Raw genomic sequence first — 16,908 nt, 5'->3', positions numbered from 1 at the left:
CTCAGCTAAAAGGTAGCTCATAACTTATACTCATTCATGGTTCTCCAATTGGACTCAAATGGAAGATTCCAATATTAAGCATTTTCAAAAATATAAAGGCAAATATGTGCAAATTATTTCTAATCTATAACGCTTCATTACAGCTACTAACCAAATGTTTATTTCTCACAATAAGCAGCTGTTGGATTTGTTGTTGCTACTTTGATATATTTTGTTTCAACTCTACCTCAACTCGATATCCAGTGTAAGATATCATCTAGAGAAATGTGCTGGATATTCATTTGAGAACTATACATTTCTCAAAATCTCTCAAAAGTTAGAGAAAAGTTTGAGAATTGCGTTGAAGATCAGCTTGAGGATTGTAGATTTACAAAATTTCTCAAGGGTTAGATAATGATTGGGGAATGATGTTTGTAATCAACTCCAGAATTAGATATATATATCCCTGAGGGTGGAGAAATATTTTTTTTATGTATGTAAGTTAAAAATATCCAACTGTTATCGTATCTACAAATTATCTAGATAATAAAAAAAAGCCAACCAAAAGCGGTCTTAAACTGTGACTGAAAAGCTGCTCTGTAGTTTAACTAGAGTTTAAATTTGAGTGTAAGCAAACCTTAGTTTAGGTTTAACCTATTACTGCATAACCAAGCGTAATTTTTGTAATATTTGCTCCCAGCAGTTAACACCAGAATATACAAAAATATGTAGGTAAAAATCTAGAAAATTATTTCAACGCATAATCTTTTTATATCGTCGCCCCCTAGCCAGAACCATGAATGTGCATTTTTTCCGATTTTGTGTTAGAGGCCTCTTTGGATTACCCTTAAGATTCTCTAGGTTCTACATAAATCTAGAGCTTCCTACGTACATGGAAACCCCAATAGTTTGCAATGCCATTTTCACGAATGTACAATTCAATCACACAAAGTTGAGCCAGAAAAATTAATGTGGCATATTCTATGACACATTCGTTGATATGGCTAAACAATTTTTACAATTTTTGAAAAAAATTGGAACAGCACATATTCGTATGTTCCATCGTTCGGCTATACGTGCCTGGTATTCTTTAAAAAAAAATTACACGCATGAAGAATTTTTAATAGCTTAATATCCTAAAAATAATAGTTGTTTAAATGAAGGCAAACCGGTTTATTCGAAGCCGTTGACCCTTCCCGAATCAAAACTAGAATACTTGGGAAAATTGTGTAAAAACTGGTTATACCAAAATAATATCATTCATTTATAAAACTTTTGCGGGCAACGCTTTTCCCGAACCCAACATTTCAGAAGATTCTGATTCTGGTGAGAATAAGAACTAGTTCTATGTTTGCAATACTATCTTAAATAAAAACACATTAGTGTATATGAAATTTAATTGAATGTGTAACGTTTTTCATTTACATACATACTTTCGATAAGTCAAAGCCGCGGATGTTTTCCCAAGTACTGTGATGCTCCGAATCCCATTCCGCCAACGGAATTGGCCTTGCAGGTCTTGGCTTGGCCCTAACGTTATTTAAAAATCAGTCTGCAGTGATTTTTTACGCCTTTTGAGGTTAAGGCCATACCATTAGCAGTTGGGCCAATTCCTGTAGCTTATTCGGATTCAGCGCATCAAAATACATAGAAAGTATAAGCGACTACTTTTAATTTTTTTGTATAGATGTGTTAACAAAAAATCAGCTTTTTTAATTTTTGTTGTGCCAGAAATATGAATATGCTAAATCTCGGAGAATAGAAGGGATGCGAGCAGAACAATTATCTCAGTTAAAAGAGCATAGTGTGAGTATAATATATAAGTACATTTTTGCACTAGAAACTAATTATTCTAATTTTGAGGGAGCAATAAACTTTGAAACTCGATTTCCCAACATTTTCATTTTGGCACATTCATGCTTCTGGCAATCGGGTGACGATATACATACGTAAATTGATATAAAAAAATATATATTTTTTTTTAATTCTTTGGAATACTTGCCAGGGACCTTTGACATTTTACGCTTTGTATGCGTTTACCAGGTTTTCACATTTAATCCTAACCGCTAAACTTATGTGCAACAAACTCAATCTGTTGGCAGCTTTGCGCTATCGACGAGTTTAAGCACACTTTTTTTCTCTCTTTTTTTTTTAGGACGGAAAAGCAATCAGAGCACTTTGATACTGCAGAAAAAAAAATAAAATTTTTTTTGAAATTTAATTTATGGTTATAGTATTAGGGTGGTACTTTTACGGTTGCAATTTTTAATTTTTTTTGATTATTTGGCAGGGCATCATCTCATTTGGTTCTCTATATGGAGAAACTATTTCAATATATGTTTGAAGAATACTTAGTGATCGCTACTGAGGATGGTCCTTTTACCTTCCTTTCTTTTTTTTTTATACATTTCGAGTAACTTTCAACGACATTTTTGTCCCAAAATAGCTTAGATAATGTTCAACGTTATAAGCAGAGCTTTTAGAAAACCAACATTAAAAATGTATGCCATTTTCTTTTCTAAAAATTATGTTACCCTGTTGCCTTTTCGCAGCGCTCTCAGAAGTTTGTGCGCTTATTTCACAAAATATTTTTCTTTGAATAAGTAAGAGTACCAACAAATTCAACCATTTTTCAAAACGCCAAGCAACACAATTCGCGAGTAAGGGTAACAACGGTATCAGAATTTTTCCAAGAAAGAAAAGATATTATTACAATGATTTTTCTAAAAGTTTAAAATTCGATAGCGACATCCAAAATCTTATAAGAATAAATTAAAAATATATATGTCATCAGTATTTTTGAGTATATAATTATTTTTCGCGGAGCCACGTTAATTTTTTTAAAAGTTGAAAAAGGAGGACTACCCTATTATAGTATGTATATAGTAAATACATACAAACATATATGTGGAGAGTTGAAATAGCCATATGGCGATAAAATGTGCTTGTTTAAAAATTTACTAGAAATTTATAAAAAAAAAAAATTGTCTTTCATAAAATATTGCACTTATTTGAAAGGCTATTTTGAAACACAAAGCTAAACGAATAACATCGGGAAACTGCATATCCTGTGGGCAAATTAAAGCCACATTTAATAAAAATTTTTTTTTCATTTTTTCAAAAGTCATATCACAACTCCTAGCAAGGTTAGTTATGATCAAATACAAATTACATAGCATATTGTATGTACGTATGTATATGTATTTGTTAGGATTTGAACGAGCTTTGACAGTGTCAGGCCATAGTGCTAACAGTTTTAACATTTATTGTGGCGACTCTTTTTATGATACCAAATATCGCTTATTCTCGGTTTTGGATACCAATAATCAATAATGCCAGAAACAGAAATTAGAAGTACTAAGAAGCTCTGCTCGGAATGTCTTCTCGCAAAATTAATCCCTTTAAATTTTATTAACTGCACTCAATAAAAAAAATTCCTAAAAAAGAGGAAATTACCTATTAAAATAAGTTAAGATTTCACCGTAGATATCCTTTCCTAAATGGGAACAAGTAATTTCCTTAAAAATTAGAACTTTTTTTCTTTGAAATTGTTTTGTTTTTTTTTAAATGGAGAAAATTGTATAAAAAAACTGCAAAAATCGAATCGTGTTACCTTCACGACTGTGAGCTTGGACTTTTAGTTGAGGTCATGCTTTCGCTACCTGGATGATATAAATTCTAGCCGGACCCGTGCGCATCTTGGTAACAAATATAAAAGTCTCATAGCAAATATCAACAGAAATCAGCTGTTCTATCAATCGATCATCTATCAATAAAAACTTACATGTGCTTGCGCCGCCATCTGGCGAATGTTAGCAACTGCCGGTAATGCAGTGTTAGTTCTAATCAAATATTCACAATAGTGCCATAGTACAAATAGATTTCTTTGTGTGCTCACAATCATTTAATTTTAGCAAATTATTTTAAATTTAGCTAAACAAAAGCACTACGATCAATAATGCCCAAAGTTCGCTAATAGCACGAATCTCCGGGATTCAAGGGGTTGTGTAGCGCAACCCTCTCAAGGGGTTGCCAGCACAATATATAGCTTCTCCAACTCAATTGTCAAGCTCACCTACACGCGGCGAATCCTGTTTCATTAACAGACGAGGCTCTAACGACCCCAAGCTTCTCATGGAACTAGGGGGTGGGGAGGGAGTGATGGCCTTGAAGGTTTAATGTGGTCATATAAATCGTTCCCGAGATGGTAGGGCTAGTACCTTAATGGTGCTTTGTTACCGGAACGTAGGTACCGGATCTATATCCGGCAAAGGACCATCAACATCGATAACACTACCCAAAGCCTTCGGGCAGTGTCTTGATCGTTAATACAACAACAACAGCAACAAGCACGAATCTCCATCTTTACAACCAAAACTTTATTTATAAATTTGGATTCCAAATAAGAGCGAAAAGGGACCTGCACATAAAAACAGCAATTAGAAATAATGTATAGAATTGTGTGAAATATTCAATTAAGTACTTTTGATGAAAAAATTAATGAAAAAATTTTCCCTCAAATTAATGAAAAGTTTTATACAACATTATTGTTAAATTGAAATCTTCCTCAATGAGAAGACATTTTTTTTTAGAAATTTGTTCCTTATTTTAAGTGTTTGGCACTGATGACGAAGGACGACGGAGAATGGTCACACTGTAGTGAAAACTCCCTTGAGGCGCTACCTAACACATTTCCCATAAAGAGATGATGCGCAAGAGTTGTGTAACAACGTTTACACTCCCAAAACGGAGCGAGCAGTACCAAGGTTGGTGACACATACCAAAATTTAATGGGCGACAAAAACGTTTGCCAAGTGCAAATCGCCAATTCCCGATGGAGTATTACGTGCTTTGTAACAGAAAGGAGGTGGAGCGGTTGTAAAATGACTAAGAACAATCAATAAAGATTATATAAAACTGAGCTTGGAGAACGGCTCGAGCAGTCTTCTAACCGAAAACAGCAAGAACCAGTCGTCTGCACCCGAAGGTCTACAGGCCTTTTAGTTCGACGTGTTTTCAGCTCAAAACCCTAGCGAGATTAAAATATGTTTGGTTGTATTAAATGAAACATAAATGAAGCATATTCCTCTCCAGTGGTGACGAATATAGAGACATTGGTGGGGCTTTCAACAATGTCTCAAAAAGAGCAATCATATACAGCCTCAACTGCAGAATTATCACGTTGCAATGGGGTCCATGAGGGTCCACAAAATCTGTAAACAGAGGAACGCCGCACGATGCCGCCATCACCAATGCTGTGAATGCTAGTTGTCGACAAATTGCTTTTGCAGTTCGACGTAGGACCAGTCAAACTCGCGGCGTATGCAGATGATGTACCAACAATCAGCTCTCTGTCGGATCAGCCCCTTCGTGATTTATGTGCCTGAGCATCTAGGTCCGGGTTAACCGCCAATGCCGAAAAAACTATTTTAGTATTATTTACCAGGAATTATAAGGTCCCTTATTGGATGAAGCCTTTGCTGGGAGGAAAGCTCTACAGGAAAAACAAAGTATCTAGAATTATATTAGATAGTAAGTTGTCGTGGAGACTCTATGTGGGAGAGAGAGCGAAGGCCATGCTTGTTTGGCCGAAAGCCATGCAAAAAAGTGCGTATACCAAAATGATTATCAAATATAAACATAACGGGAAAAGCCTCAAAACTTGGCCATAAAATATACTGCGTTCTCCGGAAAAAAATAATTTTAATTTTTAAGAAGAAGTTGAAGATTCAAGTAAGGTAACTCATATTCTTTCATACTGTAAAGCTCTAATGTACTTAGGGATGGCAATCACTTCGATTTGAAGCATCACATAGTATAAAGCTGTGGTGGATTCGTACCCAAAACTTTCGCGCGAAGGTCTACGTACAAGTGCACTTTCCAGCGGCACGTTTTGCACAGTTAGTTTGCCAAATTTGATTATTTATTGTAGGCTGGCTTGATTTTTGTGTGACATACTGATATTATTGCATTAGGTACGCGTTTGTGGTTAAATCTTTGCCAATCAACTGCATCGTTGCATTCAAGCGCTGCATTTCATTTTAATTGCTTTTATGCACATTTTATTATTTTTGGGCATTTGTTAAAACGACTACATTTTTTCTAAATATAGTTTGTTGAGTTTAACTAGTAATTTCGATTTTTTAGAAATAAATTAAAAAAGCATTTGTGGCTATATTTTTTTTCACAGTCATTCATCATAAATGCCTGCATACATATATATGCTGTACAAATAATATTATATTTTGTTGTTAAATGGGCTATTAAATGCAGATTGTGTCTGATTATTTAGAGAGGCTCCATTTTTTCAAGTGAATAAAAACTTCATATTGGAGTTTTGTTATGTATTTTTTCTGCTATTTGAATGTATTTTTTTTACAAAAAACTATTTAAAATTACCAGCCACAGCTTTAGAGTTACCTCCGCATATTGGTGGTTCCCACAAACCAGTTACGTGACAAGGTGGTGTTAGGGATTCAAATAACTAGTTCTTTGACGATATATTTAAGTATAAAATATACTTAATATTTAACTTTGGTATATAGCCCAATATTCGTGCTGTTTAATTTTTTGCCGCAGCAAATTTGGAGAGGTTTGCTATCGATTTTTAGGTTGTTTATTTCATTTATTAAGAGAAAATACATTAGTACAGTAAGACAAATTGTCTTTTGTAGTACAACATATAAAATTCATAACGACTAAAGGGAATCATATTACAAAAACTCAATATAACGTTAAATAAGTCAGAATATTTAAGTACATGTTACCGATGTGGAAAAAAATAAATATATGATTTAAAATATGTATTAACGTTGAATCAGAGAATTTGTAATTCGACCCATAACAAGTTGGATGCACTTCGATAAAAAATCGACAAATTTTCAATGGCAAATCGATAACTTTAGATAAGATATCGACAAATTTTCGCTACACTCATAATTAGTAATTTTTCGGTAATCACACAATAACTTATCGAAAAAATGATACATTTTTGATAACAAGTCGATAGTCTTTCGATAAAAAATCAATCATTTTCCTTAACAAATCGATAAGCTGCCGACACCAAATTGTTAACATTCCAAGCAAATCTATAATTTTCGATAGGAAATCGCTTACATTTTAAGAATTATCGAACATTTTTTATTTAAAGAAATATTTACGGTAGTTAATTTCAATAAAGTGTCGATTTGTTTTTTACGAATTCTGTAGTTTTCGATAGCAAATCGATTAAGTTTTCGATAATAAATCAATAATTTTTCGGGAACATGCCAATAGCAAATTGTAAACATTCCAAACAAAACGATAGTTTGGCGATGGCAAATCGATAACTTTTTGATACCGTATTGAAAGATTTCCCATAAATAAATAGAGATATTTTCGATAATAAATAGTCGGCTTTTGGTAACCTATCGATTTATTTGTGATAGTCAAAATTTATAGATATATTTTCGAAAACTATCGAATTTTTTTAAAAGAAAAATTTAAAAAAAAATGTAAGGAAAATATAAAAAAATCGATAGTTTTCGATAAATAATCGATATGTTTTCAATAATACATCTATAACTTTTTGATAACAAATCGACAGCTTTCATAAAATAAACCGATGTGTTTTTGATAAAATATCGATACATTTTTAATAAAAAGTCGAAAATAAATCATTCAATTTGAACAAAAAATGGGTAACACATTAAGGGTGTTCAGCATTCTGTGTATTTGATGTTGGAAACATCGCTATAGCAAATGAAAGCTACATATCCTGAACAATTTTTTTAATTTATGATTTTTTCTTTGCATATTTTGTTTTGCTTTGACAGTTGTTGATTTACTATTGAAAAAAATAAACTACGGTTTTGATCTTGCATATTTGCCATTACGTAGCAAATGCTGTTAGTGTATCGTAAAAAATATGCTCCACAAATTTGTAATGCAATGATGCTAGACCATATGCACAAAATCCTTAACTCCTTTATTGATAACCTTTGTCTTTAATAGCAAATTTATAACAAATCGTCTATAGTGTAGACTGAATACTTCGTCGATAAAAAATCGATAACACCCGTTAACATTTCGATAACAAATTTATAAAACGCGGTCCCGTTTCTATTAAAGTTCTTTGTTTTCTTCTTGCTTTCTTTCCTTTACGTTGCGTCCTATCCTTTCATTTCCTTTCTCATTTTCTTATTGTAGTTTTCTTTCCATTACTTGCCTTGATTTGCTGTCTGATTTCGCTCATATTAACTCTCCCACGTACATTGTTCTCACATTACGACTACATTTAACCTTTGCATACTGTATTCCCCCATATAGCATACTATTCTCAAGGGCTACCATTACGCTTACCCTTACCAACGCTTACATTCTGGATTCACTCATGACGTGAGCAAAGATGTTCTCGAGATGGGCAGGCTAGTATCGTAGTGATCCTAATTAACATATCATATCAGATCATTAACCGGAAAAAAGGCGCGCATGATCGGCAATACTTCCCAAACGTACAGGGGATGTCTTTATCACTACAAGAAGTAGAAAAAGAGAAACATGAATTCGATAATGTGAAACGCGAATATCTAAGATATCTGTTGAAGCTAATAACTGAGAGGCTCTCGCTCATCCCACTATTTTTCAGTCGGAAATCCATGGAATAGAAGTTTGAGGTAGATATGCTTACGAATAAGCTTATCTTCGTGGAGTATCTTCATTATGTCCGATACATAATTACTTCTAAGGCAAGGAATGAATGCAAAGGAGTCCTAAATGATCTAAAAGCCAGAAACAGGGGGTTTTAGGGCGGTTTCCCGGATATCAGAGACATTAAGATAGTGAACATGCAGATTAAGTACCTTGCCAGCTGCGTGTTATATCAGCATTCTAAGCTCCAAAGCCTTTATATGTTCTCACAATGGCATTCCCTATGAAAACCACAAGTAACGTGGAAACAAAGAGAACAATGGATTGAATACAATATACAGGCCGAATTGTTGATAAGTATCAGCCATACCAATTAATATAACCAGAGAGGACGAAATCTTACCAGGACCATACGGTACAGTGTAGTCTGCGATATAACTTAAGTTAATTAAATCTATCCTAAGGACAAATCTGTAGCTTTTGTGAGTTTAAGGATGAAACGATAGATCACACTCTGTGCGAATACGTCGCTCTGGCAAGGAAAGGTCTCTCCAATATAGGAAAAGACTCTCTCACTTGATGTGGTATTTAAATACATTAAAAGCCTCCACATACATAGAGTAATATGCTGAAAGGTCAAGCACAATAAATCTATAAAAGGTCGCAGTGCATCGATGCCCACTTAATAATATACTAATTTTACGAAAAACTTGTGTTTAAGAAATGGCCAAAGCTAAACCCTCAATTGTTGTTCTAAGACTGTAATTAGTCAAATACGGGTTTCTGAAGTACTAACAAAGTATTTAAACAAATACATGTGTATATAGAAATGGCACAACAAATGCGTCCTCATTAAAAATCCCATTAAATGGAGCACTTAGCGACTAATATGGATATCCATTTACAAAGACGCTTAATGCTCATTAATACAAGAAACCATTTGCCACACAAGCAACATTAATATTTGATAAGCCTTTGACGATCGATAGGCAAAATGGCAATTGCAGCCACAAAAACAACATCGGCACTTGAAAACAATTAATATGTGGCTAAAGCCACATTTAACTCATCTAATCAATTACTTATAACACACATACATACATACATATGTGCATATAATACATATAACAAAATGATAATGACTTTCAGCTAAGCAGATGAATGAAAAAGAGTAGGAAGAGTATAAAAAGGGAGTGGGAATCGATTTAGAAGGGACCACAAATAACAAAAAAAGGTGAAAGCTGAAAACAGCTGACCACTACCACTACAAAACCATCTGTGGCAACACCTACGAAATCTTTAATAAGCATAGTGCACACATTTAATGCGTGTCAGTATGTATGGGTGTATGTATGTATGTAGAAGTATATATCGAACCGACGATGTACAAAGCACTTAGCAAATTGGAAAGAGTTCGCCCAGGTGAAACGATTAACCACAACATTATGCTAAGAAGTACATATATTATTAAGTGAGTAAGCTTGTATGTACGTGTGTAACATGTATGTGTATTTTGTTTGCCTAATTAATAACGTTTGACCGCAAATTAAACGCTGAAATAAAGAGTTAAGGTCATTTGAATTTTGGAAATTTTGTAGATTTACATATGTAAGTATGCATGTATGTTTACAAATACGCTGGCTGTAAATGTGTTTTCATCATTATTAATTGGCGCTTAACCGCCTAAGCGATATTGGCCGTTTTATAGCAAGTCACGCGATAACTGACGCCTATTGGAAGCACCAAGGAAGGTAAAGTCTTCCTCTGCTTTTAAACTGCAGTGTCGGCTGGTATAATCTCTTGGCCGAAGAGCTTCATCCACTCGCATTATATGAGCTACCCAGCGAAGCTGCACTATATTAATATCTATGTAAAATTCATACAGCTCATCATTATACCTATTTCGATACCCGTCACGAACAGGACCATACATTTTCCGGAGAGCTTTTCTTACGATCACTCCAAGCGCCATCTTATCTTCTCCCGACACCGTTCATGATTCCGAGGTATACATCAGGACAGTTATGATGAGCGACCAGTAGAGTATGATTTTTGATGTATATTGGAACGATTTTCCGTCATCTCTTGTCAAATTTGGTTTCGAAACAAACCGGCTCGGCGTTGTGCCATTGATAGTGTCGTTCCGAAAAAAAAAGCAGCACCCTAGCGGGCTAGGGGGCTAAGCATATACCCGCAGTATGTATACCTGTCGTAAGAGGCGACTAAAATACCGGATTCAAGAGGTTTGTGTAGCGCAGCCCTTTCAGGTTGCCAGCGCAATACATAGCTTCTCCAAACCCAATTTCCAACTTCACCTATCTGTGGGAAGTGTTCTAATCGCTACAACAACAACAACAGCCAATAGCAGCAATATCATCAGCTTACGCCAGTAAGTGTACGCTCTGTTGTTGTTGTTGTTGTAGCAGTGCTTTGCCCCATCCAAGGTGCGACCAAGGACGCAACAAATTAAATGGGGTTACGCTGAAATGACAGCTCTTGGTCGAGAAAAATCCCGAGTCGCTCCGGTACATAGAACCGGCTGCCTTGAGAACGAAGGCCCTTATAATAGATTATGTCATCAAGGTGTAGTTATGCTGCTAAAAGAAGAGTTGTAACTGATACTTGACGGCCGCTGTGCTGTGGTGGTAGCGCCTTGCGCCTAGAATCTGGGTTCAAGCTCCCAGCAAAGCAATATCAAACATTTAGAAACTAGTTTTTTCAATTAGAAACAAGTTTTTCTAAGCTGGCTTGACCTCGGTAGGGAATTAGTAAGCACTCCGAATGTATTTCTGCCACAAAAAGCTTCCCAGTGAAAAGTTATCTGTCTTGCGTAATTTGAAAGAGAAGCTTGTCCTAAAATCTGTTCGGAGGTTATCGTGACATGCATTTACTTGTATTTTAACTGATACTTCAACATGCATATCTTTATTGCGGTTTCATTATTATCTTTCAATGAGTACAACATACATTTGCTAACCAGAACAAAGGTAACTTTACATATAAGTTGACAAAGCTGCTTAAATACTTTTATTGGTACCGGCACATGCAACTTAGCATACATTATATCAATTACAATATCCGTAGCCAATTTGCATAGAAAGAGTTAAATGGCTTCTGAAAATACATTTAAGTAACGTTATTGATTAAATTCTTCTAAAAGATTTTAATTCATAAAATAAATTTAAAAAGAAAAGTTTTCATTCAGTCACCTCTATATATTTACATTTTTAGAAACATATATGTAAGTAAGTATATTTATTAAACCGAAGATGTTATTCCTACAAGCGATCATTAAACTGTAAGGCATCACAAGAGAATCTTTAAAAATGTGCTCCTTCAGTGATTGTTCGAATCGCTGAACTGTCGAAAAAAACTCAAATTTTCATTATAGAAAAATGTTCATTTCCAACACTACTATGGTAGTAGTACTTCACAATTAAATTACTTGCATACTTCACTTACAACGTTTCAAAATCAAACTGTTTGACTTTTCCTTAGCTTGCGCTGCTTTCATACGCTCAGTTGCATTGCTCGCCTATTTCTCGCAGAGTCTAGAATTTTCACGAAGAGCCTTCTCGAATAATTGCTTATTTATTACTCGTTTCTATATAGATGCATGTGAGGTTTATATAAGAACATATGCGCACTTTATTTCTGTTTACATCTCTGCATCTTATATTCACTGCCTCATCTCATATATGCCTGAGTTATATGCGCTATTTATTGATGTGTGGCTGTTTTCTACTTCAACTTCTTGCTTTACTGTCATGGTTGCCACTTTGGGTCCATTTTGCCCAAAACGGTCCCTACCAACCCCATTTGGTCCACTGGTCCATTTTCTTCAATTTTTGTCCTTTTTAGGCAGTTGCCACGATTTTGGTACTTTTCTTTCTTTTTCACTCAGGTAAAAATTCACAATATTGTCCAAAAAATTTGCAGCACATTCGTTAACCCACATATAATTTTGAATTTAGTTGAATGGATTTCTCACCACAAAGAACTGCTCAGTCAATAAAAATGTACGAGAACTGTGACATTTCACCTAGGAAATAATTTAGGCGAGGCATTAAAAAGAAAAGTTTTGGCAAACACACTGTCGTTCATTGTTGATGAAACAGCCGACTTATGAAAAAAACTCTTGTTTAATATTTATAATAATAATGACTAGATATTTCCATCGGTTATTAAACATTTAGTGAAAGATTTTTGTCACTAGTAGAGCTAAAAGTATGCATTTCAAATGCAATTGCGCCTCTAAGAAATTTGACAAGGCTTGCAACTGATGAAGCGAGGAGTTTAATGAATTGAAAACTAAGTAAAAGAATGAAACTAATTTATTTTATATGAAGTGTACTTGCCACTTACTTCATTCAAGCCTACCGAGAGATATGGAGAGTTTGTGAAAGCACGTCGATATTTAAATATTTTTCACCCAGCACAAGAAATATTTTAACTGGAAGGCAGAAATACTTCTTGAAGGCGATAACTTTATAAATGTACAACGAATGCGATTAAAAAATGTTATTTTTATATTCAGCTTTTGAAGCAAATGCAAAAGAGATTTGATTTTGCAAGAAATATTTTGCGTAAAATTTTCCCCGTAGGTGCTAGCATTAACCCCTGATACCAGGTATCAAAACTCACATTTACTGAATCTAGGCTATGATATATAGTTTAAACGTTAAGAGAAAAAGTAAGCATCTATAGAAATAGAACTAACAAAATTGCTTAGTTTCATTTATGCTCTACGGAGTTTTCGACATGGTTCGACCAGAACGCAAATTTTTGAACCCTTCCTTACTAAAATTTAACTGCGCTATACATTTTATTTCATTGCAACCAACAACATAATGCTGGAACTAAAAGCTTTGTCAGTAAATCTAGGTTCACGACGTTAGGTTTGTGAACGACATACACCTAATCTAGAAATGTGAAAATATAATTCCATGAACTACATTTTATTTTTGTTTGTTCCTTGAATTTAAGCAAAGTATTTATTATGTCCAGTAAAATTTTATATAGGAAACCATGGAAACATCCTAAAGTTTTGTACTTTACAACGAATACGACCTCCTTATATACCAATAAAATAAAACAAAAATTTATTCCTTTTTTTTGAGATTTGGTCCTTTTTTTCCGTGAATTTTGATCCCAAATGAAAACATGATGTGGCAACCGTGTTTACTGTTATTGTTGTTCATTTATTTCATAATGACATATCGAAACTGCTAATATGCGCTTCAATACAATACAACGAAAGACATATGAATAAATTGTATTTATGTAAAATAAATATAATTACCTTTTATGTATACCTCCGTTTCAACAAATTTGCAAAGATTCGAGCAAAAAAAGGTACAACGTGTGAAAAATGAAAATGAAGCATTGAAAAAAGGGTGCTCTCATACGAGTATAATAAGCATTAAAGCGGCAATTACCCACCGACGTGTGCCGTACGTACGGACGTTTGTCGTACGAAACACGTTTGACCGAACCCTCAAGCCCGTATGAATCAATGTGTGCGTTTGTGTACATGTACATAACATATTTGTGTGTGTATTGTTTACAGATAAGCACTGTTGCCATTGACCATTTTGCATGCATGCTTATGGAAACAACAACTTTTTCCAATTTAATTTTTGATGTTGTACAAGGCTGGAATTAATATTAAATAAATATAAATATATTACATATTTATAATCAGCACTTTTACATAATTATTTCGAATTATTTTCACAATTTTTCAAACTTTAGTTAGGTGTTTTTGCATAAAACTGCAAACGGTCAAAAATTAGCGCACAAAAGTTTATTAGGCAACTCTGTCTAGTGAGAGAGCGATCAGCTGACACGTTCTTACGGAAAAAATCAAAATTGTTTTGATTTCTACGTTCCGGGCTACGTACGTACGGGCGTTGCACGTCGGTGAGTTTTCGTTTACATTGCACACTCATAAAATAGGTCGTGTCAGCTGACACGTTTTTGGTACGTACGTTCGTGAGTAACTGCCGCATAAAGCGTCATGATGCGTCATGCTAAAGCAACTAAATTACATACAAATGGCACTGCACACTTTTCTACTTATACATTTTCTGAGGTGATTAAACAAAAATGCGTTTGATGTTTTTTTTACGCTCAGCAAATTTTCTTTAAAATTCTTTTCTCCTGTGTTTTTTTTTTTTCTTCTTCAAAGATTTTCTTTTTTAGGGCTAAGCAAATAAGAACTGAAAGAATACGAAAATAGTGTTAAATTTAAATAAATTGCCTGTATATTTTACTGGTTGCTCGAATTTGTATGTATGTAGGTATGTCATTGATTGAGTGGTGATTCTGTTGGGTGGCTGCATCTGCTATTTGCCCGGGGTGTTACTTAGTAGTTTGCATTTTTGATTGAAAATTATTGCTGTAATCCTATTAGCGTTGCCAGAGCATTCGGCGCTTAAATCCAATTTACTATTTGGTTATATGACAATCGCTAAATAATTGAAAAAGGGGGACGCATTTTATTTGTGTATGTAGATTTTTAATGTAATAATAAATAGCTTAATGCGGTAGGAATGAAAGGAAGAGGAAATTAAATTTAAAAGTTACAAACCAATCTAATTTTAAGATATTTGGGTAAATATATATACACATTAGAGTGGTATTTTTTTTTCATAGTCCGTAATCTGTGGAAAATTCTATGAAAAAAATTTCGTGAATGACACATTGATCTATAGCAGAGGTAGCCTTAAGAGCTTAGAAAAACTTATTAAACTTGACCTAATTTCGGTAGATCGTAGCAATGAGAATCAGCAAACTAAGCAGTGAATCAGTTTTCACTTTTTTTCTTGGATAAACTCTGTGCTACAACTTCCTTAAGTATTTTTCCTGAAAACACTTACTGCTACAAAAATTTTCCATTTCGAAGAGCTGCTGGAGTTTGCGTACCTCTGGTTCGAAGTAAATTTCGTGCCAGCTAAATTTTGAAAGCAGCTTTGAATGAGTGCGTAATTTAAAGACTTTGAGTCCTATCAAAGAATTGATTTAATTCCAAAAAAATAAAAAAATAAGGCGGGATATACATACCTGCGGGAAGTATATGGCCGAGCTTTCCTTCCAATTTGCATCGGAGCCGTGCGCTCTGCCCACTAAGCTATGTAGTCTGTATGAAAACACAATCGCAGCACTTTTCACAAAGAACATTTTAAAATTTTTAAAAGTAAGTTTTAAGTATTTTGTAAGAATTAAGCGGAGATTGCCCTCATTACTTCTAAATCTATGAAAAGATTTATTTGAAACAATTTTTTAATTTTTTATAATTTATTTAATAGTTTGGAAACATTTTAAACAACGTGAATTCAATACGAACAAGGTGACAGCTGTTTCGATTATACCTTGTCAAACTCTTCAAAGCCTTTTCTCCCGGGAGTGGGATCCGAACCTGCACTCCTACTGTGGTTAAATTGTTACAACTGTTTTATAACCAGAACTTCCTAAAATTTTAATAACTTTGGATTTTTGAAACATTTTGGTTTTGCTTTAAAAGCAGGATTATTTACGACTTTTCGAGTTATTCTGAAAGTTTGGGTTTTGTTCCAAAACAAAAAGTTTCTACAAGTTTCGATGTTGATGTTTATTAAACTTTTTGGCTTTGTTTTACAACGTGTTTACGATTTCGCGATCCTAGATTTTTTAAACTTTTTGGTTTTGCTTTGAAACCAGAAATGTCAATAAATTTTGTAAATTTTTTAAACTTTTTGTTTTTGCTTTTAAACCATAAGTGTTTACAAGTTTATATTTTTAGGTTTTTAAACTTTTTGGTTTTGTTTTAAAGTCAGAAGTGTCTATAAGTTTATATATTTGGATTTTTTTAACTTTCTGGGGTTGTTTTAAAATCACAAATTTTAGAACTTTCCGATTTCTGAATCTTGTCAACTTATTAGTTATGTTTTAAACCCGGGGGTGAATACGACAGTTTATATTTTAAGATTTTTTTTAACATTTTTTTTTATTTTGAAACTAAAAGTTCCCACAATTTTAAAATTTTCCGATACTTGTTTTTTTTTTTTAGATTTTTGGTTTGTTTTAAGACCAAAAGTACCCTTAAGTGTGTTTTTTCATTACTTAAGCTTATTGGTTTTTTTTGCAGAAGGGTCTTAAATATCTATTTTCAGATTTTTTAAACTTTTTTCTTTTGATTTGAAATTATTTTAGAATTTATACTTATTGTTAAGATAAGTTTAAAATTTGAAATTAATCAGAAAAGAATTGCTGTGCGTTAGTGTCGTCAAATCTCAAATATGGTTTGACCAATTTCGAAAT

General features: G+C 33.8%; 1 protein-coding gene across 1 annotated transcript in view; it reads right to left on the bottom strand.

Annotated features, from left to right (window-relative positions):
* The window catches only part of LOC137246299 (general odorant-binding protein 56h-like), a 208,405-nt gene extending 192,287 nt beyond the window's left edge, over positions 1 to 16,118 (bottom strand). The window contains exon 1 of the mRNA XM_067777409.1: positions 16,113 to 16,118. The gene's annotated coding sequence lies outside the window, so the exon portion shown is untranslated. The remainder of the gene's footprint in view (positions 1 to 16,112) is intronic.
* Between the last annotated feature and the right edge of the window lie 790 nt (positions 16,119 to 16,908).

Source organism: Eurosta solidaginis, chromosome 3 (genome assembly GCF_040869045.1).
Source record: "Eurosta solidaginis isolate ZX-2024a chromosome 3, ASM4086904v1, whole genome shotgun sequence".
In the NCBI taxonomy this organism is placed as follows: Eukaryota; Metazoa; Arthropoda; class Insecta; order Diptera; family Tephritidae; genus Eurosta; species Eurosta solidaginis.
This window is presented reverse-complemented; position numbering and strand designations above follow the sequence as displayed.